A 21621-nucleotide genomic window follows, 5' to 3' on the forward strand; every position below is an offset into this window, starting at 1 on the left:
TTTCTTTTTACAATGTCTTCACCAGGAAGGAAATATTTCTTTTCTCATTTTGGCACCAAGTGAGGTAATTCTCTCCTTCATCTTAAAAACTGACTTGCCACCAAAAGGCACATAAAGTTATTAACAATTAGTTCTTTGTCAGCTGTTGGATAATCCAAACCTACATTTATTACTGACAAACAAATATAATTGACTTGTAACTGTACCGTCACCATCAGTGCAAAAAGGCATAGATATTAATCAACACAATTAACCACCTAAATATACCAACGTGCCTTTTAAATAATTTATTTTTCTAAAAATTGTTTCACTGACTTGCACGTACTGAAACTATGTGCAAAGTATTCTTGTGTAATATAAGTTTATAGCATATTGTAACTATTTGGGAACTTGGTTTTGAAAGTGAAGCAAAAGTAGATTTTAGCTTTCAGTTCTATGAAGGTGACTTTTTTTCTTTTAACATAGGAAATCATTTTGTCAGGAAGTCATTTTGATTTGTGACTTAAATAGCATTTCCAAGAAAGTGCATAAATTTCAATCAGTTATCTGCAGGGTTATGAAGTGTTTAGAAAGTTGAAGTTTCATGACATTTAGAAAGGCAGAACAGGGATAACAATTCAGCTCAGTTGTGAATAACAGTTTCATATCAGTAGAAAGGCTGTTTAGTTTGTGGTAGTCCAGGCTTTTGAAGCTTCAAAGATTGCTTTAGCTACTTAAGTTGACAGAGCCTTTCTTTAAGTGCTATGAAGTAAAATCAGTGAAGTAGCCAGTCTGTGAATCTCAGGGAGACAGCATAAATGAGAGAAACATATCTGTTTAATGCATAGAAATTGTTGAAAGCAAATGCTTACAATTTTGTCAGTAAGTTAGAAATTAAAGAATTAAGATAAAAGTGATAATATGATGGAATTGGGTGGTAGTAAGAAAAATTACTGGGAAATGGGTTGATTCGGTCTTTTTATTGTTTACGATGAGTTCTTTCTAAATTGCTAACATATAGTTTATTTGGTTTTGTTTGTATCATAAACTTGTGTTCTTTTGCCTGTATTTAGCTGGGACTATAACACTTGCACAGCTAACATTAATACTGAAATAAAGTTAAAAATCACACAACACTAAGTTATAGTCCAACAGGTTTAATTGGAAGCACACTAGCTTTCGGAGCGACGCTCCTTCATCAGGTGACACCTGATGAAGGAGCGTCGCTCCGAAAGCTAGTGTGCTTCCAATTAAACCTGTTGGACTATAACTTGGTGTTGTGTGAGTTTTAACTTTGTACACCCCAGTCCAACACTGGCATCTCCAAATACTGAAATAAAGAGTATTATCACTTCAATAAAACTTGTTAAAAACATTACAGTTCTGCAGAATTAATCCTAAAATGTATAATAATTGCTTTTAGTTGATCTTTACTTGCTTTACAGGTTTTAAATGACTTAAATATTTTAAATGACTTAAAGTCAAAAGTTAAATATTAACTATTCTACTGTTCAACAGATTGCACATGTATGTATCCTTTACATCTCCTTCAACTTTTCTAATTAAATGAGTTTTGCGGAGAATGAGCACAATGATAAGCAAGTATTTCAATGATGGAAAAAGGAAAAACACTCGCAGCAAAATCGTGGTTAAATTAAGCAGTCAGATCTAATCTACAATCCTGTATCTGAAGAGAGTAATTGGAACAATCATTTTCATCAGAAGGTTTAATTTTGAGTTAGCCTTTACTTCCTGATTTTCAAACACCACTTCAGATTTTTATCCAGTGAGGAAGAGAACCAACTAGATTTAATCATTTGGTAAACTGAATTATACAAATAGCAGAATTTCTGGATGGATCCTAATGCATGTTAAACTTGCAGTCTAGATTCTGCCCCTAGCCTAAACTATAGATTGTTGAAACTAATCAGAGAACAGGAGATAAAAGAAAAAGAAGATTAACAGTCACTATTACAACCCTGATTGGTGCAAGAATGTTTCCTTTCTAAAAGCAAGATTATACTAAGATTGCAAAATATTCCAAGCAATCAAGATTTAAGGACATTCTTTGGCTAAGAATGTGGATTAATAATATAGCCCAATAGAGGTGATGAGGGTGTCTGGAAGATATATAAAAGCTAAAAAGCCTAAAGCTTTAAACAACAACACTGCTAAGAACACTCAGATTACTGTCTGTTACTTTTACAAATTTATTAATTGATTTAAAGTGACATGCCAAGTCCAAGCATGCTCATATTCTAAGTTTTTAAGATTATATTTTAAAATTTGCATTTTAAAATATTGAAAATACTTTAATTAATAAATAATATTGCAAAATAAAAAAAACAGTATTACTAGGAAGATTTACTTTCAGAGCTGGACAAAATTGTAGATAATTAGATATCCGAAGAAGACAATTCTTAAGATATACAATAACATCTAAACTATATAGTAAGACAGAAGCTGAATGATTAAGTACCCTTCTATAAACAACTGGGAGTGTGATAGAGAATGTTATTGCTTGTCAAGATGTAAAAGAAAAAACAGACAAATTTGAAGAGGTATTGAAAGATTTGAAAATTATTTCAACAGCAGAACTAATAAAATTCTTGAAAGGGCATGAACATAAGAACATAAGAAATAGGAGCAGGAGTAGGTCATCTGGCTGATTGAGCCTGCTCCGCCATTCAATATGATCATGGCTGATTTTTCATGGACTCAGCTCCACTTACCTGCCCGAACACCATAATTCTTAATTCCTTTACTGTTCAAAAATCTATCTATCATTGCTTTAAAATTGTCAACAAAGAGTGCACCATCTATATTAATCTATATATGAGTCACTAACAATTGCTTAAGCTAGTGTGAAGATGCAGCGGTGGTGACTTAAAGTCAGCATTTATTTGAGATTGTTTCTGAAATTGATGATGAGCCCTAGGCAGATTTATTACAATCCAAGAAGACCTAATTCTAGAGAAAGCCATTCAAATGGTGAGTGAAGAAAAATTCTGAAATCAATGCAGATCAGTCTTAAGAAGATGAGATAAAACTTGGCATAGGTGATCTAAAGTATCTATCCATTTCCTCATGAACAAAACCATAAAATACATATCAGATAAGTAATGGGTAGGAATAACACCAAGCACTCAAAGCCCTTTCCAGTGCTGTTGATCAAAGAAACATCATAGTCTCAAAGGTTCCCAGCTTTAAAAACCGAATGCTTTTATTTTAAGAAAGTAGGTCACTTTCAGAAAATATACTGAAACATAACGCAACCAGAGAACAGGAAAAGATCAACAAATTACCTCTACAATAAGATAAATGAGGTCTGACATTCTCTGATGAGTGATGTATTTAAGTATTTTCTAGGGGAAACCACTGATCAAAAACAAATATTTGTCTTTTAGACCTTTATGTAACAGGCCTCCCGTGAATTACCAATTTGACACAGGATCAAGTGTCACGCTATTGTCAGGTGGGTAGCTTTGGTTGACCAAACATTGTTCACAGCTGATAGAAATTCAGCGACATGATCCTGGGGCATGGCATTTAGGTTGCTACAAGTATCTCTCCAACAAAGGGACACTAAATATTCAAAAACATTAATGCACTTCACACATATAAGAATTTTCATTTCTGAGTAGAAGTATTTGAATTGATCTCAGTCTCACTCAAAAGATTGAAAGGTTTAACCATCAACTGGTCAATGTAATCCCTGTAGAAAATATTGCTCATGGTGGAATCGAAATACAAAGCAGAATTACCTAAGACTAGTAAATTTGGAGTGAAGAGCGTTTCATAAAATCAAAGATGGGAAGAGGTGGTATTATAGTTTCGTTGAAGTATTTCCCGCAGCTGTCAAAATAGCTAGAGAGTTCAGATTCCATGAGGCAACAACATCGATGAAGTGCAAGAAAAGATGCAGCAGCTGGATTGTCTACACCACTCAAGAGAATATATCGTAATAGACAGACAATAGACAGGTCTGAATCAGATTGCAAAACAGAACAGTAAATAAAAATGTTTACTCCAAATTCAAGTCTGACATTAGAGACTGAAAATATTTGGAAGGAACATAATGACCTCCACATATTACGAAGAAAAATTCCAAACAAAAATAAAGAGTATCATGTCAAGGAAGAATGAATCTCTCGGTAACATAATTAAAGAAGTGAACAAACTGGGTTCACCAGTAATTCAATCACTGAAAGGGAAAGGGAAAGCCTAAAGTATTTAGTTGAAGTAATGATTTAGTCTATTTCAATGCAAAGTTACTTATGGAGTGAGATAAACAATTCACTGACACAAATTGAAAGTATGATGCATATAACAACTCCAAAGAAAATATACCTAAGAAAAGATAAACAATGCCCAAAAATCCAACATGCTGCAAAGAAAAGGAATCAACTTCTACAGCCAGGCCCACATTGGTGATACAAATTTATTATTTTAGCTGTCAAAGTACTCTACAAAAAAAACTTAAAACATTAAATAACCTCGAGTTCACAAGAGATCTACAAGCCTGAGACAGTCAGGTCGAAAGTTCAACTTTCTACTCAACCACTACCATTCTTCTGACTCTGAAAATGATACCATTGGAAAGAGTTGTGAAAGGTACAGAGCATGTGACTCCATAAAATGAAACATCTGGGGGAAATGATGCAACACAGATTTGCTTAGAGTAAAGAAGGACCTTGTAAGGAATAAACTAGGAGATAGTTTCCTACTAACAGTCTCAGAAGCAATTTATGTCATATTCATTAAACGTGTCATTCATTTCATTGGTGGTCCCTGGCAGACGAGGACAACTTTCTCCCACTCTCAGGGTGAGTCTGCAGGTGGCTGTACAGACCAGGGTGGCTTTCGCAGGCTCTGTTACGTTTGGTGGTCATGGGAGGGGATGGGTGTGGCGTTGGTTAGGCAGTGCATTCATTTCGCTATTTTCACCTGGCCGCTGCTTTTTCCCACGATGGCAAGTCTCAAAGTGCTCAATGCCTTCTGAGATGCTCCTCCTCCACTTTGGACGTCTTAGGCCAGTGATTCCCAAGTGTCAGCGGGAATGCTGTGCTTTGCCAGTGAGGCCTTGAGGGTATCCCTGAGGCACTTCCTCTGTCCACCTGGGGCTCATTTGCTGACCTGGAGCTGGGAGTAGAGCACCTGCTTGGGAGTCTCATGTCTGTCATATGGACGATGTGCCCAGCCCATTGTGGCTGATCAAGAGTGGTCAGTGTCTCAGTGCTGGGGATGTTGACTTGGTCAAGGAAGCTAGTGTTGGTGCATCTCTTTTCCCAGTGGATTCATAGGCTCCTGTGCAGGCAGCGCTGGTGGTACTGCTTCAGCACCTTGAGGTATCTGCTGTTGACAGTCCATATCTCAGAATTGTGTCGGAAGGTAGGAACCCCTACAACTCTGTATATCATGATCTTGGTGTCAGATCTGACGTTGTTGTCCTCAAACACCCTTTAAATGCAAGATGTAAATAGTTTCAGTAATGCAATAAATTTCATGTTGTTTGATCTGCAGGATTCTTCTAGTTAGACTAGAAAGATGCACATCCTGATCCACAATAGACCACTTCGGGCTTGGAGGAGTCTACACACCATTACAGTTTGCAACGGTAACCTGGAACAGCTTGGTAGCAACTCCTTCATGGAGCAGAGTAGTCTCATAAAGGAAGCTCATTTCTAGCTACAGCTGCTTGTAGGTGAGGAAGACTATTAGGTAAAATCAACCAACATTAATCCACAGAGGACTAGTTAATCTCATTGTTAACATATGAGTTTCTGTTTGGAATTATCATCCAGGTTCATCATTCCTGGTTTGCAATCAAGAAACGTTGCTGAACCTGGATGTGAACAATGCAAAAGACTAAAGGTGATAACCCAGTCATAAACTGTTGTGGCTCAGAATTTAGATTTGTTTAGACTCCCTATAGTATGGAAAGAGGTCCTTTGGCCCAACCAGAACTCACTAACCCTCCAAAGAGTAACCCACCTAGACCCATTTCCCTCCGACTAATGCACCTAACACTATGGGCAATTGAGCATGGCTAATTCACCTGACCTGCACATCTTTGGACTGTAGGAGGAAACCGGAGCACCCGGAAGAAACCCACGCAGACATGGGGAGAATGTGCAAACTCCACACAGACAGTCACCCAAGGCTGGAATTGAACCTGAGACCCTGGTGCTGTGAGGCAGCAGTGCTAACTACTGAGCCACCATTCTTGAAGAAGAGGTAGGATTTAAAGCATTTACTATCTTAGAGAGTCCCCATTCTTTAAAAAGTGCTTTACTACAAATAAGAGTGGCAATGTTCCCTGTTCAGGACACAGGACTGAAGTCAAATAACTGCAGCTTAATTACTTAAGCCTAGCCTAGCAGGTTTATTTGGTTGTGAGCTCAGTGTTAACCCCACACAAAAGTGGAAGACCATCAAAAAAATGAAAGTCACAAAATTCAGGATCAAACTGTCGCATATGAGCCAGTCATGCCTGTGTTCTGCTTTTGAGACAAACAGAACACTATTATAACATCTGAGTGAAGTTCCCATGCTGTTGATAGGAGCCTGAGTTAAACTGAGCAGTGGCTGGTTTTTGAAGATGAGATCAGTTCCATCCAGCAAGTATATGTTTTTTATAGCATGACCTATAAGCTGTGCAGAGTTTCTCCCTGCCTTTCATGTACCCCTGACTGCAGATTGTGACCATGTTTCTCTCCTTCAATCTTCTACTACCTACCTTTCTCAAGCCTCAATCTTTGCCTCCTGATTGCCATGCTGTGATTTGCCCAACCAATCCCTAATCTTCCCCTGTTGCTTGGACCCCAACTGTGGCCTTCTATCCTTAGTCTTCCTGTCCATCTGGCAAGCTAGCTGGAAAAAGACTTTGGTGGTACAGTGGTAGTGTCCCTACCTCTAAGCCAGAAAGCCTGCATTCAAAACCTACCTGCTCCAGAGGTGTATCATGACATCTCTGAACAGGTTGGCTTAAAACAAAACAGCCAGAAGATCATTGAAATGCAAAATGATATGAGATTCTGCTATCTAATTCATTAGGGCCCCCATATTCCAGGGATTTCTTCCATCCAACAATTTTACCCTATTCCCTTCCTACCTCCCGTGTATTTATTCTTGCACGGTTATCCAGGAGGATTCAAGAGGAGATGTAACTTTGAAAATCAATGTTCCTCCTTTGTGTATAATTTCTGACAAAGCCAAAGGGCAGTCTTATGGAGTAAAATTTACTGATTAGTTACAACGTGTCTCAAAGTGGGAATACAGAAGATGATTGCTATAGAAAGGTTTGATATTGGAGTTGAGGAGAAAGTGAGGTCTGCAGATGCTGGAGATCAGAGCTGAAAATGTGTTGCTGGAAAAGCGCAGCAAGTCAGGCAGCATCCAGGAAACAGGAGAATCGACGTTTCGGACATAAGCCCTTCTTCAGGAATGATATTGGAGTTGATATTGGAGTTGTAAAGATACTCTCAGGTAATTATTCAGCCACACATTAACTAAGTGGTAACATGGGAACTGGAAGATTAAAAAAAGTTGTTTTTGTTGGTACTGGTGAACTATGCTTTTGCTCTTCTAGTTCTTCCTAAAAATAGTCTGTAACTCCATGTTCTGGCATTCCCAGAACCTCCGACAAGAAGCAATTCTTTAAGTGTGGCCCTCGACAGATTCAAGTGATTTGGTCAATTATTTGGCTATTTCAATTTTAAAAGTCCATCTCCTCCTTCATTTTGCATAAGTATCAGCAAAGAGCAACATAGAAGCAGCAGAAATAGTCAGAATTAATGAGAATGCCCATCTTACAAATCATTTCCGTGTCCACCTATTGAAGAGATGCTTGCTACACTGAATAAAATAACCAGCAAAAATATGCTTTACAGAATGGGGTGATTGCTTGGAATCAATGACATTTACCTATTTTTCCCCTTTACTGAATCCTCTGTCTACCTGGTTACGCAATTCATTTGCTGACAAAACAATAATTGAAAGTTGATGAGATTAACTTCAATTTTACAGCTGCAATGCAGTTAATCAGATTGAAATTGATCTCTTATGTGTTGAAATAAGACTACTTAAGACAGTGTAAAATCGAAAAATAATTTGTCAGCACTTCAAAAGCAACTTTAACATAGCCACCAGTATAACTAGATTCCACAGCCAATGACATATGAAAGATCTTCAAGAAATGGAATGTCATAACTATAGGACTCTATCTGTCTATTCTTTTCACAGATTATCTCTCTTTTCATCATTTTCTTTTATAATAATTCCTTTATAAATAAGCCAGAATGTTCATGAATCATGTGTTCTTTTATAGTACAGGATTGAGGTTGGTTTAGCAATAGTGTGTCTTTAAAAAATGAGATATGTCTTGCATAAATATTAGCTTTACACCATGTTGGACATGCTACATGTAGTACAGCTGAGGACAAAACAAATTCACTGCTACCTAACCCAGTGACTATGGCAACACATACAATATAGTTGTGTTTTATCAAATAAGGAAATAGAACAACTGTAGACTACTACCATCACCACAAAAAAATGGCTCATTATAAACCATGTAAGGTGGAGCTGGTGCAGAGGTAGCATCATGCCTCTGAGCTAGTAGCTCTCCATTCACATTCCATGCAGGATTTGATGGGCAAGGATGGTGCATTGATAATGCAACCAAAATACTGAGTATCTCTTTGTAAATCTTTTGAACATTTGTCAATGGCAGATGGTAGAAGTGGGAGAGCTACCAAGTCAGCCATGTGACAGAAATTGAAGCATCTAACATGATTGTCCATACCTCTAGGCTACAACATACATGTAAAAATGTATGTGACTGCAGACGGTCTGGTTGTTTTAGTTCACTGGACAACTGGTCCAGATTAGATTGGTGCGAACAGCACCAAGTTTGATCTGTTTTACAGTTTGTGTGGATTTGAGAGCTGCCTCCTTTCCCTATGTGTGATGGATAATGTGGTGCTATGGGACAGACTTCCTTTGGGCAAGCAACTTAATAAAGAGAAGTAAATTCTAGAGATACATGTGTAATTTTGGTTTCTCTATTGCATGGCAAATTGAAAGCAGAAAATTTAATACATCATCATTACTTGTGTGCAAAAGGTACCTTTCCCTGCCACTGCAGGAAATGCAAAACCTGCACCCACACCTCTCCCCTCACCTCTGTCCAAGGCACCAAGGGATCCTTCCACATCCATCAGAAATTTACCTGTACCTCTACCAATGTCATCTACTGCATCTGTTGCACCCAGTGTGATCTCCTCTACATCAGGGAAACAGGACGCCTTCTTGCGGATTGTTTCAGAGAACATCTCTGGGACACCCATACCCACCAACCCCTAATCCTGTGGCTGAACATTTTAACTCCCCCTCCCACTCCGTCAAAGAAAATCAGGTCCTGGGCCTCCTCCACCATCAAACTTTTCCCACCTGACACCCGGAGGAAGAAAACCTCATATTCTGCCGTGGAACCCTGCAACCATATGGGATAAATGTGGATTTCAACAGCTTCCTCATTTTCCCTCCCCTAACATTATCCCAGTCCCAAGCCTCATTGTGACTCATTGGAATAAAAACATCCTTATTATCAAAACCTTTAACATTATTTTTGACATTTTGTCCCCAGTTTCAATTCACTCATGGTTTAAATAGCTTGATATTACCAATAATCCTACTTGGTCCAAGATTTTGGCTTTTTGATATTGAAATTAATCCATACTTGAATAATAACCTTCACTTCAAGAATTTGGTCACATGTAGATCTCCCCCATCCCAGTAACTACCAATGATCATTCCCAGGATCCCTCACTGTACTATACTGCTGCTAAAATCCTACTCCCAATCCCAGGCCCAGTTGTCAATTTGGACACCTATTGGGTGTCCAGCACTCCCTTACTCATTGAGACTCTTCTCATCCTTACTGGGTTGTCCCTACATGACTAAATATTGTTCCCAAGTCACTTCTCCCACTGCTTGTATTAGGGGGTGGCACAGTGGCTCAGCGGTAAGCACTGCAGCCTCACAATGCCAGGGACCTGGGTTTGATTCCAGCCTCAGGTGACTGTCAGTGTGGAGTTTGCACATGCTCCCTGTGTCTGCATGGGTTTCCTCTGGGTACTCTGGCTTCCTCCCACACTCCAAAGATGTGCAGGTCAGGTGAATTGGTCATGCTAAATTGTCCATAGTGTTAGGTACATTAGTCAGAGGGAAATTGGTCTGGGTGGGTTACTCTTCGGAGGATCAGTGTGGACTTATTGGGCTGAAGGGCCTGTTTCTACACTGTAGAGAATCTAATATCTGCTTCCTTGATAATGGAAGTCAGTCTGTTTATTCATGTTGCTAAATAATTGGTCATTTTAATTTTACCTCCCTCAAAGTTGCATGATTCAACCTCAGAGTCAGGAACAAAGAACACACAACAATGGATTGTTACAGTGACATTTAACTGACATTCACTGATCATTCTTGAAACCGTTGAAACCCGTACTCTGATATTAAATAGCCAGGTAATCATTTCTAGTTTCAATTAAAACCCAACGAGTAAATATTTGGGCATTATTGCAGCATATTAATTCACCTGGCTTCTTAAAATAACACACTCATTTTCTTAAATATAGTTTAAGACATTTTTTGTCCCAGGAGAAGAGGAACATATGGTGTCCAATTAGGACAGTGAAATTTGATTTGGAAAATTATACGTTTAAGCATGGTGTTTAACTCAAGCTTTGATGTTGCTGGATAGTCTTACTTATTACCTGATTGAAAAGTTAGCCTATTACTCAAATTAAAAATTAGTGAAGCCAAACATTTCACATTGCCTTTTATGTGGTAAGTGATTTTGGAGTTTGCATTTGCTCTTGTTCATTCATCAATGTTTTAGTAATGACGCATTCAAAACATTGCGAACATACCTTCAGAACATAGTATTCCAGATCTGCAACTGATAGCTCCATAAGCATTTCATACCTATCTCTTAAATTGCATAAAAATGCCACCCATAACACAAGTATTTGTAACATGTTCATTCACATAAAAATTGTTGATCTTTTCTTTGCACTGATTCAGTTTGCCAAAGAAAGCTTTAGATTTGTTTTACTGTTTTCTGTTGGAAAATGGGTCACATTGATAAAGCTGCATTTATTGTCCATCTTTAGTCACCTTGAGAAGGGGCAGCATGGTGGCTTAGTGGTTAGCATTGCTATCTCACAGCGCCAGGAACCCAGGGTTCGTTTCCACATTTGGGTGACTGTCTGTGTGACATTTGCACACTCTCCCTGCGTCTGCATGGGTTTCCTCCAGGTGCTCTGGTTTCCTCCCACTATCCAAAGATGTGCAAGTTGGGTGAATTGAGCATGCTAAATAGTCCATAGTGTTCAGGGATGTGTAGGTTGGGTGAGTTGAGCATGCTAAATTGTCCACAGTGTCTGGGAATGTGTAGGTTATAGAACATAGAACAGTACAGCACAGAACAGGCCCTTCAGCCCATGATGTTGTGCCGACCACTGATCCTCATGTATACACCCTCAAATTTCTGTGACCATATGCATGTCCAGGAGTCTTTTAAATGTCCCCAATGACCCTGCCTCCACAACTGCTGCTGGCAACGCATTCCATGCTCTCACAACTCTCTGTGTAAAGAACCCGCCTCTGACATCCTCTCTATAATTTCCGCCAAACAGCTTAAAACTATGACCCCTCATGTTAGTCATTTCTGCCCTGGGAAATAGTCTCTGGCTATCGACTCTATCTATGCCTCTCATTATCTTGTATACCTCAATTAGGTCCCCTCTTCTCCTCCTTTTCTCCAATGAAAAAAGTCCGAGCTCAGTCAATCTCTCCTCATAAGATAAGCCCTCCAGTCCAGGCAGCATCCTGGTAAACCTCCTCTGAACCCTCTCCAAAGCATCCACATCTTTCTTATAATAGGGCGACCAGAACTGGACACAGTATTCCAAGTGCGGTCTAACCAAAGTTTTATAGAGCTGCAACAATATCTCACGACTCTTAAACTCAATCCCCCTGTTAATGAAAGCCAAAGCACCATATGCTTTCTTTACAACCCTGTCCACTTGGGTGGCCATTATGTACACAAGCTATGGGAAATGCAGGGATAGGGTAGGGGGAATGGGTCGGTGTGGACTTGTTGGGTCAAATGGCATGTTTCCACTCTGTGGGCATTCTATGATAAGTGATGTCAAGCCTTTTTCTTAGAATGATGCAAACCTTGTTGTCAAGGTGCTTGTGTAATGGAATTATAGAAAGACTCTCAAGAATTTTATTCAAAGGCAATAATGTATGGCCCTATGTATTAGAGATTATTGTATTTCCAAGAGTTATTCATTCTGTTTCTCTAGATGGTACAGGTTATCAGCTGCAAAATATTACTGCAATAAGTGTGTTGACTTGCTGCAGTGCACCATATAGCTAATGCAGCCACAATTTACCCATATTAAAGCAGTTGAATATTTTTATCTCCATTCAAGTTTACAAGATGGTTTACTTTAAACTGTCTCCTTTAATTTGGAGAGGGGAATGTGATCTTTTATGAAATATACCTAGAGACAAGCCCATGTCATGTCATACCAGAGCTGCCCAGAGACAAATGATTATTATCCAGTTAGAAATTCAAACCAAGTTTACTAAATGTAAGACACACTTCCAAACACTTTGACGCAAAGAAGGAGGCTTCTCTCCATGCTCTATACAAACTCTCAGTATAAGTCATATAGAGCGTTTCTGGTGGAAGAGCCACAACCAGTGCAATTATATGCCTGACAGAAGAATAGGACTTTTTTGTTTGGTTAAACATGAGGCAGTGTTGCTGGTGAGGACCAATTCCCAGTTCAAAAAAGCCAAGGATGATGGAAAATTAAAAGCCAAACAGTCTCAAGAGAGAACCTTTGGAAGGTGACCCAATTATGGTCTGAGGTTGAGTGATGAGGATTGTGGTTTAAAAGACATCCAAAGGTTCATCTTGCTAGGATAGAGTGAAGAGACCTGTTAAAGCTGGAAGGGATTTTAAACAATAGACTATATTTCTGCAGAGAGTGTAGTGAAATGTATAAATGTGATTTTGGGGTTGGTTGTGTTCAGAAGTTAGTAGGGAATAATCTTTATGTAGCATAGTGGATTAGTTGTCCAATATGTTTAGTCAATGTCCAGTTTAGTTTGCTTGTTACAATAAAAATCTTAAAAACTTGAATTTTTATCATATGATTGGCCCAAAACACTCACTGGGGAATTCATATTCTTTCTTAATTGGTATTGGTCTTGACAGGAGTCATATCAATGGTACAGAGTGTCAATCAAGTAAACAATTATTTCCCACAGGTTATTGATCATTTTTAATATTTGTTGCTATACTTCTCCAGGGAATTAGTCTGGATTCCACAGGCTCCTCAGTGAGCCTTGTAGGTGCTGAAAAGATTTGGGAATCGAGAAGTGACTTACCTAGCAGAGAATGCAGAGATTCAACTCTTGTCTTGCAGGCCCATTTCAGTATCACAGGGTCTAGATAAATGTCTGGTCAATTATTTGTAGTTTTTGGATTTGGCAGTGAAGGGTGTTGATTGAGAGGAAGTGATTGAGCATGCTTTTGTTCCTGGTAGTTATTATCTGGCACTTATGGTTTTTATTTGTCAAGTGAAACCTGAACATTTTCCAAGCCTTACTGTAAGCTAGGTTGAGCCTGCATTTTATTGGGGCAATTGTGAACGGAGCTGAACACTGTGGAAACATAAATAAACTATTAAACAGGATAATGATGCTTTTTATCTTACTTGAGTGCTGGATGATAAATTGCCAACATAATTACAATCTTAGTTTCTTGTATAAAATAAGACCGATGAAGATAAATCTTACCTTTTTGTCACTGTGCACGCAATCAGAGAGGAAAAGTATTAGTTTAGTTCATCCTATTTTTAAATAAATTATCACAGCATTGTATGCAGGCAAAATAAGTATTGGACACCTGTTTACTGCTTATTCTCAACTTCCTCTTTATCATCAACAGCTGCTTATTTAGTCACTATTCTTCACAGTCTGGGTTTGGATCCTTCAGCATATTTGCTTTGCCATTCATCTTTCAAAAGTGCACAGTTAACCATTTCTTCAACTGTGCTTTTATAATTACCCTGCCATTTCTCCTACCTATTTTACTCTGCTTGCTGTTTATGATCTTACAATGTGCTCTGCAACCTTTAGGTAGAATCTTGCAGTCACACTACTATCCTGACAATGGGATTGGTTTTAGATATCATTTTAACTAACCTGCCCAGACATACTGCAACACATCTTTTGAGCAGATGGGACTTGAACCCAGGTCTACTGGATCAGAGGTAAGGACACTATCGCTGCAGCACAAGAGCCCTGTGGATGGAGATGGATGACTCGTTGTGGCCAATAACATTATGGCTAGACAATTCAATATTCAGAGCAGAGATGTCCAACCAATATGTGATGGGTGTGAGCAGGATATAGCAATCCTGCTGTTACCTCTTGGGGTCAAATGTCTGGATGCAGTACATAAGGGTACATGGACAGATATTCATTCCCTCCAGTTCAGCAGTTTCAGTCTGGCTGTGTGAGTGAATGTTTTGAAGGTACAATCGTTGCTGTAATTGGCTGACCTGACCACTCTGGAAAACTGTAACCATCTGCTGTTCTCGAGTGATGTACAGAACACAGAGAACAACGGCTCCTTCGCTTCAGCATTGCCTCCCCACAGGTTTTCCTCCAGCCCACCCAGGAATAGTAGGAGATTGGATTCCCAATGATGGTCGATTGAGACCCTCTGGGATCTCCATCTGTGGCAATCGATTCATTATGAACATCTATTTCAAACCCACCAACCCCCACAGCTACCTGGACTACACCTCCTCCCAACTATCCCTCCTGTAAAAATATGATCTCTTACTCCCAATTCCTCCGCCTCCACTATATCTGCTCCCAGGAGGAGCAACTTCACTCCCAGATATCCCAGATGGCCTCCTGCTTCAATGACGCAATATCCCCTCCCGCGTGATCAATCATGCCCTCCAGCACATCTCCTCCAGTTCCCACACCTCTGCCCTTGAACCCCACTCCTACAACTGCAGGAATGATAGAACTCCCCACCCCCCACCCCAGTCCTCACCTTCCACCCAACTAATCTATACAGCGCAATATTCTCCACCATTTCCATCAGCTACAATCAGACCCCCACCGCCAAAGATATATTTCCCTCCCCAATTCTATTTGCATTCCACAGACATCACTCCCTCTGTGACTTCCCCATTAGGTCCACACACCTCACGAACCCACCCTTCACACTGGGCACCTTCCCTTGCCACTACAGGAGGTGGGAGTCTGTGACTACCTGTCAGGTCCACACCCCCCTACAATCCACCCTCCCATCCTGGCACCTTACCCTGCCACCGCAGGAATTGCAAAACCTGCGCCAACACCTCATCCCTCACCTCCATCCAAAGCCCTAAAGGAGCCTTCCACGTCCATCAAGGTTTTACCTGCACATCCACTAATATCATTTATTGTATCCATTGCTCCCGATGCTGTCTCCTCTACATTCAACCCCAGGGCGTCAATGTGGACTTCAACAGTTTCCTCATTTCCCCTTCCCCCACCTCACCCCACTTCCAAACTTCCAGCTCAGCACTGTCCCCATGACTTGTCCTACCTGCCTATCTTCTTTTCCACCTATCCACCCCACCCTCCTCCCTGACCTATCACCTTCATCCCCTCCCCCACTCACCTATTGTACTCTATGCTACATTCTCCCCACCCCCACCCTCCTTTCATTTATCTCTCCATCCTTCAGGCACTCTGCCTGTATTCCTGATGAAGGGCTTTTGCCTGAAACATCGATTTTACTGTTCCTCGGATGCTGCCTGAACTGTTGTGCTTTTCCAGAATCCACTACAGGAGGTGTAAAACCTGCACCTGCACCTACCCCCTCACCTCCATCCAAGGCCCCAAAGGATCCTTCTACATCCAGCAGAGATTTTCTGGCACATCCACCCACCTCAACTACTGTGTCCGTTGCTCTTGATGAGGTCTCCTCTACACTGAGAAGACAGGACACCAGCTTGTGGAGCGTTTCAGGGAACATCTCTGGGGCACACGCACCAAGCAACTCCCCTGCCCTGTGGCTAACCACTTCAACTCCCCCTCCCACTCCCCCAAGGATATGCAACTCCTGGACATCTTCCACTGCCAAATCCAAGCCACCCGACGGCTGGAGGAAGAACACCTATCTTCCACCTTGGGACTGTCCAACCACACGGCAGCAACATCAACTTCACCAGTTTCCTCATTTCCCCTCCAACTCAGCACCACCCTCTTGATCTGTCCATCTTCCTTCCCACCTATCCATTCCACCCTCCTCACAGACCTTTCACCATCAACCCATACCTGCATCCACCTATCGCCTTCCCAGCTACTTTCCCTCCAACCCGTAATACTATATATATATCCCTCAGCCCCTACCCCCTCCACATTCCTGATGAAGACTTATGCCTGAAAAGCCAATTCTCCTGCTCCTTGGATGCTGCCTGATCTGCTGTGCTTTTCCAGCGCCACACTTCTCGACTCTCACCCTCCAGCATGACCAAGGTGGCCTGGACGGAGGGGACAGTGGAGAGTGGCAGTCGTGAGTCCACAAGTTCACATCAAACTAGTTTTGATGCTTCAAAAGAGTCAACGATGTGTTGAACAATGCAAGGGTAGGTGTCATAGTGCGGTCACTGTAAAGTAGCACTAACAATGGCATCAAGCAATGTAAATGTGTTGGCATGGAGGGGTACCAGACAATAATTTGGATTCTATCCTCAACATCAGATGTTAACTGAATAATGAGAATCCAATTCATGCTTCAAAAGCTGCACCAACTGCAAAAGAGTGCGTGTTTGCAACATTGACTCAGGAGATGATATTAAGTATCATAGACTTGCAAGCTCTTAAATGGTTTCTTCCTGCCTTTTAAGCTGATACTGAATCCTTATGTTTGCTAGAGGATAAAAGAGTGTTTACACAAAACCTTGTGGCAATTGCCCCGAACTCCACACACTGGAGAAGGCAGTTTACGAGGATGTTGCCTGGTATGGAAGGTGCTAGCTATGAAGAAAGGTTGAATAGGTTAGGTTTGTTTTCAGTAGAAAAAAGGAGATTGAGGGGGAACCTGATTGAGGTTTACAAAATTATGAAGGGTATAGACAGGGTGGATACAGACAAGCTTTTTCCCAGGGTGAAGGATTCAATAACCAGAGGTCAGGCTTTCAAGGTGAGAGGTGGAAAGTTTAAGGGGGATACACGCGCCAAGTATGCCACACAGAGGGTGGTGGGCGTTTGGAATGCGTTGCCAGCAGAGGTGGTAGAGGCAGGCATGGTAGATTCATTTAGGATGCGTCTGGATAAATGCATAAGTGGGGAGTAGAGGGATACAGATGCTTAGGAATTGAACGACAGGTTTAGACAGTACATTTGGATTGGCTCAGGCTTGGAGGGCCGAAGGGCCTGTTCCTGAGCTGTAAAGTTTCTTTGTTCTTTGTTGAATTGGCCAGAGAGCAAGGAAGAAGTTCAGTTGCAATGAGAAAGTTGGTGGCGGGGGTGGGGAGGGGGGGGGCGGAATGGTGGGGAGAGAGACAGAGAGAGACAGAGAGAGAGAGAGAGAGAGAGAGAGAGAGGACATCTGACTCAATTGTCAAAGCCTCTCTCGATCTCCCTCCAGCTGCCCCTTCTTGTCCTGGATCCAAGGGGGTATCACCATGCACTGATAGGAAGGTGAAGTAACAGAAAGCCACTCCAAGGCCATCAGGTGTTTTCCCGCTCCTCGGATGCTGCCTGACCTGCTGTGCTTTTCCAGCACCACTCTAATCTAGACTCTGGTTTCCAGCATCTGCAGTCCTCACTTTTGCCTAGTTGATTTTAACCTTACTGCGAATCCTCTTGCAAGGGTGCCTACCTTGAAGAAGTTCTCCTCCTTTTTCTACAAGAATCTTAGTGAGTGTCTCTCTCTCACTGCAACCCCCAGGTCATTTCCTTTGCCCTGAAGCTCTTCAATCATGTAACTCTCTGCTACTTTTCCCACCCTCCTTTCTGACCTATCACCTCCATCCCCACCCCTATGCACCTATTGTAGTCTTTGCTACCTTCTCCCCAGCCCCACCCCCCCCCACCCCCCCATTTATCTCTCCCCCCTGGAGGCTCCCTGTCTCCATTCCTGATGAAGGGCTTTTGCCAGAGATGTCGATTTTCCTGCTCCTCAGATGCTGCCTGACCTACTGTACTTTTCCAGCACCATTCTAATTTAGATTGTTTCAAGTGTCCACTGCCAACACTCCTGCCCTCTGTCAGTGACTCCAGTATGTCTAGCAATTGGACTGATTTAGAAGACTCTCACTGGGATGGAGCCCTCTAGGTCTTAGACAAACAAAAGATGTCTAACACGATCACCTGAGGTGGCATGGTGGCTCAGTGGTTAGCACTGCTACCTCACAGCGCCAGGGACCCAGGTTCAATTCCAACCTTGGGCAACTGCCTGTGTGGAGTTTGCACAGTCTCCCCGTGTCTGCGTGGGTTTCCTTTGGGTGCTCTGGTTTCCTCCCACAGTCCAAAGATGTGCAGGTTAGGTGAATTGGCCTTACTAAATTGCTGGTAGTGTTAGGTGCATTAGTTAGGGGAATGGGTCTGGGTGGGTTGCTCTTCGGAGGGCCGGTGTGGACTTGTTGGGCCAAAGGGCCTGTTTCCACACTGTTGGTAATTTTTTTTTTAAAATGGGATAGTCATCAGGTTACTTCCACCTCTGCTGGCATTGATTGGTTTGGTTTGATTTGATTTATTACTGTCATGTGCATTGAGATAGAGTGAAAAGTGCTGTCTTATGTACTTTACAGGCACATTGTACTATACAGGTACATCAGGGTAACAGAACAGAGATTGCAGGATATGACGTTACAGCTGCCGAGAAGTTGCAGACAGAGACCAATATTAACATTAAAAAGCATTATTCAAAAGTCTGATAACAGCAGGGAAAAAAAAACTGCTCTTGAATCTTTTCATTAGTGTTTGCAAACTTTTATACCTTCTGCCCCATGGAAGAGGGTGGAAGAGAGTATAATCAGGGTGGAAGGAGTCTTTGATTATGTTGGCTGCTTTCCTAATGCAGTTGGAAGTATAGATGAAGTCAATAGACGGAAGGCTGGTTTGCTTGATGGACTGGACTATGTTCATTAGTCTCTATAGTTTCTTTAGGTCTTGGAAAGAGCAGTTGTCATAACACACTGTGATGCATCCAGACAGGATGCTTTCTATAGTGCATCTATAAAAATTTGTAAGAGCCTGTATGGACATGTTGAATTTCTTTAGCCTGCTGAGGAAGTAGAGGCATTGCTGTGCTTTCTTGACTGTAGTGTCAATATGGGTAGGCCATTGTCATCTGTTGTGTATTCTTGTGGCCACTCATTGGGTCTTCTCATCATGACTTATGTATTCTCCACATTTCTATGTATCTGATTTAGCTTACAGCATTGCTGAGCTGACTCTAGTTCCAAACCTTGTCAGCTTATTTGCAGAATGTTACCCATCTTAAAGTTTACTGAAGTTTAAATCCCATATGAGGATGGAAGATATCAGATTTCAGCTAAATGCCAATGTCAGAGAGTTTCATGAGGCATTTCTCTCTGTGAGCCGATCTGAGTTTTCTCATGTTATCCTCCACAATTTGCCTTGTTACTAATGCACCCACCTCTATGGCAGTCATTTCATCTTATATTGCCTCTCAGCAGAGGCAGAAGTATTTACATCTGCTGGGACCTCCCGGGATTCCTTGCACCATTTTTGAAGTACAGCCAGTGCCAGGCAGGAATTGCTCTTTGTAGTGGGAGGGGAATAAAAATAACTGCTTCTAAAGAAGGCATAGCTGACACTTTATTGCAAATACAAGTACATGTTCATAAATGTTTTGCTGCTTAAGAACCCAGCTACATGGCTTACCCATCCATAATGCCACCCCTCTTAGAATCTTGTTTAAGGGAACGTTACTCTTTTCCCAAAGTTGATTACAGCTCAATATCTTGTCATAATTCAATGTGGGGTGATTGCAAAAAGTCCTCAAACATTTGAAAATGTCAACTTTTATTGAACAACAGCAAAAGCCAAGCTTTTTGCAACAGGCAGGGACTGCTTGCCTTTTAGACAGTAATAGAAATAGAGTCAGTGAGTGATCACTGCACTCATCGACTGGAGCTGAGTGTCAATTAAGTCCTCGCTGGCTTGTTGTACCTGATGTTGTAGTGTTCTGATGTAGAAGGTGATGTTCCTCCAACTCAATGTCCTAAATCTTTTTTTCTTGGGCGACTTCTCCAGCTTTCCCAGCTCTTCAGAGTCCGTCACATTCCCCCTTTACCTGTTCAAGTTGTGCAGAGTACAACATGCAAGGATTATATATCATTACCTAATCTTCCATTCTCCCTTGTACTATACAGAAACTAGATAATTGTCAACATGAATGTCACATGGGATAGGTGTGAAATTGACCCAGCATTGTGTTTTAGCTTTGTTGAGGATGTACTGCAAATACAAACACCAGGCCCATCAGTACTGAATATCCACGTCTTCCCACAAACCTCTTTGCATTACGAGTTCACCTCCAAATTTTACCCCCTGAGCTCTGGCCCTATTGTTTGTTCTTGCCATTCATCATTCTACACCATTCCACATCAAAGCCAAAGTGATAGTCAACACCGGTGAACCCCCTCCTGCAATGACTCATGTCCTTCAATGCAGCATTATCTCCCCTCATACATTGAGTTATCCTCTATCAAACTTAATGTACCCTCTCTATCACTCAATGCTTCCTCCAATCCCACCAGCTAACTTTCCCAACTTCTCAGCACAACAATGACTGCTAACAACATCAGTTGACTTTAATTGGATTGATCTCAGGCCTGACTGTGGCTATGCCTCTGATCAACTTGGAGAGGCAACCCTGACTGACAGTGTGATCAGGCACTGATATGTGTGCAGTTCCCTGATTAACTTACTGGTTGATTGTACTGGACCTTCCAAAATGATAGTGGGCCACTCCAGTGTCTCTAGATGCCCTCAGCTCCTGACTGACCTTACCCAAGCTGCTGGACTGAGAGTGGAGACTGCTCTTGAGTTCCTGTTCCAGGACCTGCTGACTTAAGGTTGTCTTCCTTGGCTTAACTGAGAACTACCCCCTTAGACTTTAAGGCATGGCCATTTGCTTGAAGCACATGCAGTATATTTGCTGGATTTACTGCAGGCACCTGGTGCAGGTGTTAAACTTTCTAGCACTGTGAGGTACAGTAACACATCCAACCTTTAACTCAAACAAGCTGCCTGGCTTTCTGTCTGCACTCAACAGCATGGCAAAACAAAAGTACTTCAAACTTTTATGCTCTGATTGAGGGGACAAAGTGCAAAATGACAAAGCAAGGTACAGACACTGTGAACACTGAATTAGGTACAAAGTAATTGAGTGCTAAGGGAATACACAAAGAGCCCTGCGATGCACCATAGTTGATTCTGTGAGATGAATGCTTGAGCTTGGGTTCAAAATGTCCTGGCAGCAACATTACAATGAGGTGCCAGTGCATTCTA

This window comes from Chiloscyllium plagiosum, unplaced genomic scaffold, assembly GCF_037043375.1.
Source record: "Chiloscyllium plagiosum isolate Xiang-an unplaced genomic scaffold, Cpla_swu_hap1 HiC_scaffold_21, whole genome shotgun sequence".
Taxonomy (NCBI): domain Eukaryota; kingdom Metazoa; phylum Chordata; class Chondrichthyes; order Orectolobiformes; family Hemiscylliidae; genus Chiloscyllium; species Chiloscyllium plagiosum.